We start from the raw sequence: 6472 nt of genomic DNA on the forward strand, positions 1-6472 counted from the left end.
TTTTCAATAAGGAAGAATCGGCTAAAAAAAGATTATACAACATTGCTTCCACAATGATTGAAATAGTAGGCAACACATTGTATTTCGCTCTACTATACTGTATGTTAGCGCATGACTTTCTAAATGAAGAAGCTTCAAGATCAAGCGGCGCTGGTTCGAAACACACTGGTGTGCGTTTGAACAACGCGTTTCAAGACTATTTAGAATAGAATATTTAGTGAACGTTTTAACATTATAAAACTCTCTTTAACTACAATTTGTCGTAATGCAGCGTTCACAGAGATGTACGTATAGGCTACGCCGTAGACTTGCAGCGTAGACTTTTGTTTCGTGGAAATTCAAAATAAAACTGGTTTGTTTCGAGTGGTTTATACTTTGTGAATGTTTGGCACCTAGCAAACAAAATGAGTTTGCGCTAGTGTATACGCTGACGCCGCCAACTTTTTTTACAAGTTAAGTTGACGCATACCGCGTATGGTTTTTCGAACGTTTGCGTTTACGCTGACGGCGTCAATATTTTTTGTATACGCGTACATCACTGAGCGTCCACATGGTTGAGTAATAGGCTAAGAACATTTGCGCGACGTTCGCAAAGGACGTCTGTTCGACACCGCTCTAGAGTTTGTGGCTGTGTTTCGGTAAAGACACTTAATGGCATGCTAAAATAAGGGTAGGCTGACTTGAAGACTGTGCTATATATCTCTTTTCTGTTTCTTGTTGTGTTGCATTTGTGATCGCAGAGTAGGCTACATACATAGCCTATAGCTGTGTTGTCACAATGGGAGCAAAAAAAATTGATTAGACTGGCCTATTACTGGACTCCCATGTCAACGTTACTGAATAGGCAAAGCAAACAAATTATTAAAATCGTTCTGTGTCGAAAAATAAAAAAAATTTGATGAGTTTTGGCAAATGCAAAGTGTAAGCTATGCCCGAACGTCTTCATCAATAGGTTAACCGTTCACCAGTTGGGTTATTAAGCCCAAAAAGCGGTAGCCTATATGGTAACAATAAATGTTTGTCGGCAGCCAATTGTAGCAAGAATTGACAGCAAAAGGTCGACTTTCGCGCCGAAGGACATAAGCTAGGTGTTTTGTAGCTCATGCGAGCTTTAAATACGTCATGTCAAAGGCTATACGTTCTATAATATGCATAGAAAAAAACGGAGACCGCATAATTGCATCGGGGGCCTCAACTAACGAAGTTAGGCTACTACGGCCCAGATGGAATGGCAGTCCAGTTCAAGAAAACCACGGAAAATGTTTCCTCTACAACAATGATAGTCTATCTCAAATATAGCCTAATTTTATAGCTATTAGGCCTACCCATATTGTTATTCCAAGCTTGTTTAATTTGACTAAATAAACGAGCATGGTAATGGCATTCTTAAAGTTATGTCCTTTACCAAGGCTTATTAGAATACTTCAGATGATTCATATTCAGTGTGATTAGGGCATGAGTGATAGACTACATTGTTTATGTTTTCAAAAGCGGGTAAGGAAGCAAAAAAAGACTATAAACGGAAACCTTAAGCGGCATAGCTTATGCGCAGTTACGAGAGTTACGAGAGCCCATTAATAAGTAAACAGCCTCTACAAGTATGCAAAACTACCAGGAATAACCTATCAAGGCTTTGTCAGTCCGAAGATAAAAATTCGATACCAAACCAACCACTAAGCCTTTTTTTCTTATAAAAGTAACTTGAATAAAATACAACAGTGAGTTCCTTGCCTTTTTAACGATTCCACGTTTTTACGAAAATTCTACGAACTGCTAAACAAGTTACCGTATTAAGTATTTATAAGCAATTTAGTGTTTGCGAATGAAGCAGCCAGCGTGATTGTTTTCCACGTCATGCTTCATTGTACAGAGCTGCGGGAAAGGTTCATTCATTTTTCTTGAGAAAAGAGTATTTTTAATCCTCTTAAAAGAGGACGTGCGGTAGCCCTACTCAAAATCATTTCAAGAAAATAAAATTTGGTTGAAAAAATGTTTTTATGAAAAAAAAATATTATAAAAGAATTTTTTTTCAAAATACTGTAGTTTTGACATTTTTAGTTTTGAAGTATAAACACAGCATAGCCCCAGATCGGAAAAATTATTTGTGGACTTGGCAGACTTTTCACGTTATTTGGCAACTCTGGAAAAAGGCAGACATTTTATTTTTAGCAATTGGCACGAGGTCGAGGTGTACTTGAGTAAAATGTGACTGAACGGTGTCTTGTTTTTTGCACTTGTCCGTAAAAAAAATGTGATGTTGTGAATTGTTGGATGTGATTTCACTGATTTGTGAACTATGAAAGTGAATAGATTAGGGTATTGTATGGTTGATAAGGCTAATATTTTACTCCAGAATACCTTGGGTGCAACCCAATTCGTACCTTGAAAAGATCAAGAGAAAAAATTAAAAAAGCCAAAGTCGCTGATCGCAGTTTCCGCAAACATTTTAAAAGGGTTAGGGTATCTGAGTAGGCTATCAGTTAGGTAAGATCGACAGAAAAAAATAGAACATCGCTGATCACAGTTTCCGTTTTTCCGCAAACATTTTAAAATTTCCGGTAATGATCCTAAAAGTTTGCCGAAGTCGCTGATTGCAGTTTCCGCAAAATTTTTAAAAGGGTTAGGGTGTTTCCGCAAACAAACTAAAAAGATCCAGAAAAAAAAAATAGAACGAAGCCGCTGATCGCAGTTTCCGCAAACATTTTTTAATTTTTGGTAATGATCTTAAGAGATTGCCGAAGTCGCTGATTGCAGTTTTCGCAAACATTTTAAAAGGGTAAGGTTGATCGGATGCAACCTAGTTCGTACCCTCAGTTCGTACCCTGAAAAGATCAAGAGAATACATTAAAAAAAGCGGAAGTCGCTAATCGCAGTTTCCGCAAACATTTTAAAATTTTTCCCCTGAAAAGATCGATGGAAAGATAGCACAAAGCCGAAGTCGCTGATCGCAGTTTCCGCTAACCCCAACCGTAACCCTATTCTAACGCTAACCCTCGCTCATCACAGTTTCCGCAAACATTTTTCCGCAGTTTCCGCTAACCCTAACCATAGACTAATCTATGCTCTAACCCTAACCTTCGCTGATCGCAGTTTCCGCAAACATTTTTCCGTAGTTTCCGCTAACCCTTACCCTAAGTCTCTAACGATAGAGTAATCTATGCTCTAACCCTAATCCTCGCTGATCGCAGTTTCCGCAAACATTGTTTCACAATTTCCGTTAACTGCAGTTTCCGCTAATCTTAACCATAGAGTAATCTATGCTCTAACCCTAACCCTCGCTGATCGCAGTTTCCGCAAACATTTTTTCGTAGTTTCGCAGTTTCCGTTAATCGCAGTTCCCGGTAACCTTTACCCTAACCATAGAGTAATCTATGCTCTAACCCTCGCTGATCGCAGTTTTCGCAAACATTTTTCCGCTGTTTCCGCTAACCCTAACCCTCGAGTTTGTTTGCGGAAGCTCCGATCAGCGAGTTCGGCTTTGTGCTATTAAACTGCAATCAGCGACTTCGGCTTTTTTAATTTTTCCTCTCAATCTTTTCAGGGTACGAACTAGGTTGCACCCAGGTTGATCGGAGTTTCCGCAAACATTTTAAAATTTCTATTTAATGAGCCTAAGAGTTTTTGTTTATTTGCGGAAAATTTTAAAATGTTTGCGGAAACTGCGATCAGCAACTTCGGCTTTTTTTAATTTTTTCTCTCGATCTTTTCAAGGTATGAACTGACGGTATGAATTGTTCATGGTACGAATTAGGTTGCATCCGAATACCTTGATGGCTCTCATGTATGAATCTACACTGCTCTATAGAGAAATGCCTATGGTCTGCTGAACTGACAATATTGTAACTGCTATTTTAGCAATTTTACCCAGCAATGGTTGTATCTACTAACTACTTGTTTGAACTATCTAATTTGCTAATTTGGTGGTGTGGCTTAGAATTAGATCTTTGCATGCACGTTTTAAACTGTTGTGGTTTTGCTGCTGTAGGCCTATTTTGTTTTCATAATATTGTTTGTTTTGCAAGCCGAAAAATAAATTGATTTGTTAGTCTAATGTGTTTTTGTTATTGTAACTTTAAGGACTCAACTATGTTACATCACAACATACGGTAAACAATAATTACAACACAAGCTATAGTATAGCCTAACATAGCTATTTTAAAAAAAAACTTAGGTAGTTTTATCGCTCAGTAGTCAGTAGCCTATCAACTAGTTTGGGTTTTGTTGGTTTTTGTACTTACCACTAGTCTATGATGCAACATTGCATGTTTTTTGCTACTTTTAGCCCAATAGTCTTTTTCACCACATTATTAATGATGTACGGTACTTTATGTTGCAATAAGCACCACCAAGTCCATGTGTATGTACTAATTGTGATCATCGACATAACTGTGTCGTCCACATTACAAATGTGCAAATATTTTGCAATTAAACATAATTTAACAAAAAAAAAGTAATATATAGGCAGTGGCTATTTGACCGGCGCCGGTCTTTGAATCTGAAACACTATTTGACCGGTCGTGACGTCACTATGCAGTCACTTTTTTTGTTTTTCTCTTTCAAAGCAAAAGACGAGAAGTGCGTATATAAGTTCTGAATCCAACAATTTCATTCAACTCGTAACGTGGCGCGTGTGGTACGTCGCCGCTTCCTATTCTAGAGGGACTGAGTTCGATACTTCTCGGAAGCACTTTTTTTTATTTATTTTTTTTTTAACTAAATTTTGACCCAAAGTGCATTTTTGTAGTCAATTTTTAATTTGAGTTGTCTACAGCTCATTTTTATAGGTCTTTTCAAATGTGAGTAATAAATTGTGAGTAATAATAATATTCTATTTGAATAAGAGTACTGATGAAGCCGCCTTTACGGCGGCGAAAGCTCTACCAATAAATTTTTGTAGTTACCAAACCTGGTTGATTTTTTAGTGAGTAATAAAGTTAGAGTTTTTTTAATTTGCTGGAATTTGAGAATTTCTCTGGGTAATTTTCCGTTTGTGGCCGTGCTAACTATAGCCTACATAATTTTTCATTCAGGCACGTTTTAAACCTTTCAAGGTTTTGCCACCTTTTTCGGTTCATTAACGTGTTGGTAGGTCTATATCGATTTTTGTAGTTAGTATCTTTTTCGTCCCGGACGCGTTAATGACGAAAAATAAAATGATTGATTGATTGATGCGACCGTGTTTGCCGAACGAAGCAATACAATGCTTCTTTAAAAAAAATGGTAATGGTATGTAAATGTAATGCAACTCAAATTAAAAATTGACTACAAAAATGCACTTCGGGTCAAAATTTAGTTAAAAAAAAAGAACGCTTTTGGGTAGTATCGAACTCAGTCCCTCTAGAATAGGAAGCGGCGACGTACCACACGCGCCACGTTAAGAGTTGAATAAAATGGTTGGATTTAGAACTTATATACGCGCTTCTCGTCTTTTGCTTTGAAAGAGAAAAAGAAAAAAAGTGACTGTACAATGACGTAATGACGGTCAAATAGTGTTTCAGATTCAAAGACCGGCGCCGGTCAAATAGCCACTGCCTAATATATATTAAGGATGTGCCGATTAATCGGAATTGGCAGGTATCGGCAATTTTTGGAGAATCAGAATCGGCATCGGAAAAAATTGCCAATTCTTTATCAAAGTTTCCTAATCAAAAGTAGCGCGAGCGCGTGGAAATACCGATCAAAGAACGGCTTCTTTAAACAACCGCATCAGCGTCAACTAGCATTCGGAGAGCGGTAGTCTAAAACTCTAAATTATGACGATTGTCCGCCATTTTGTAAACTCTTGTTTAGTAGGCACAAGATCAAAATACTTTCTTTCTTTGAAATGACGAAAAACGTTCAAAGAGAAAATCAGACCAGGTAAAATATAAAAGTTGAATGATTACACAACGGTTAGAAGTTAAAGGAGAAATGGATTATTACGTAATAGTTATTACTTATTAGCTTACAGTATGCAAGGCGCTAAAAGCAAGTTAAGAGAAAAAGCGAGGGAGTATAAACTGCAAAGAAAATGAGAACAACTGTCTGAAAGATTCAAAACGCTTTTAGAAAAAACAAAACAAAGGGCGTCAATGGAAAACAACGTGTGAAGTTGCAAGTTATATATTTTCAGACGCTGAATTGCAGTGAATTAATCTTGTCACTTAGTAAACACGTGAAAAAAGATTACCTCGTTTGCGCAATAATCACTCGATTGTTTGTTGAACCCATGAAACGGACTATGTTACAGCCAAATGCTGTCCCAGCTCTAGTCGGCATTCGGCAAAATTAGGGAGTTTTCTTTGATCTGTAGAATATACATACCTTATTGCAGACACTTTTAGCGCAGCAAGAAGAGAAATGATTTGGTGGAAAGCAAACAATACTATGTTTCCTGAGCTGAGCAAAATTGCAAATAAATTGCTTTTGTCACCACCATCGTCGATCGAAAGCGAACGAATTTTTAGCACAGGTGGCAATATTTTTACTCGGA

The sequence above is a fragment of the Aplidium turbinatum genome, chromosome 1 (genome assembly GCF_918807975.1).
Source record: "Aplidium turbinatum chromosome 1, kaAplTurb1.1, whole genome shotgun sequence".
In the NCBI taxonomy this organism is placed as follows: domain Eukaryota; kingdom Metazoa; phylum Chordata; class Ascidiacea; order Aplousobranchia; family Polyclinidae; genus Aplidium; species Aplidium turbinatum.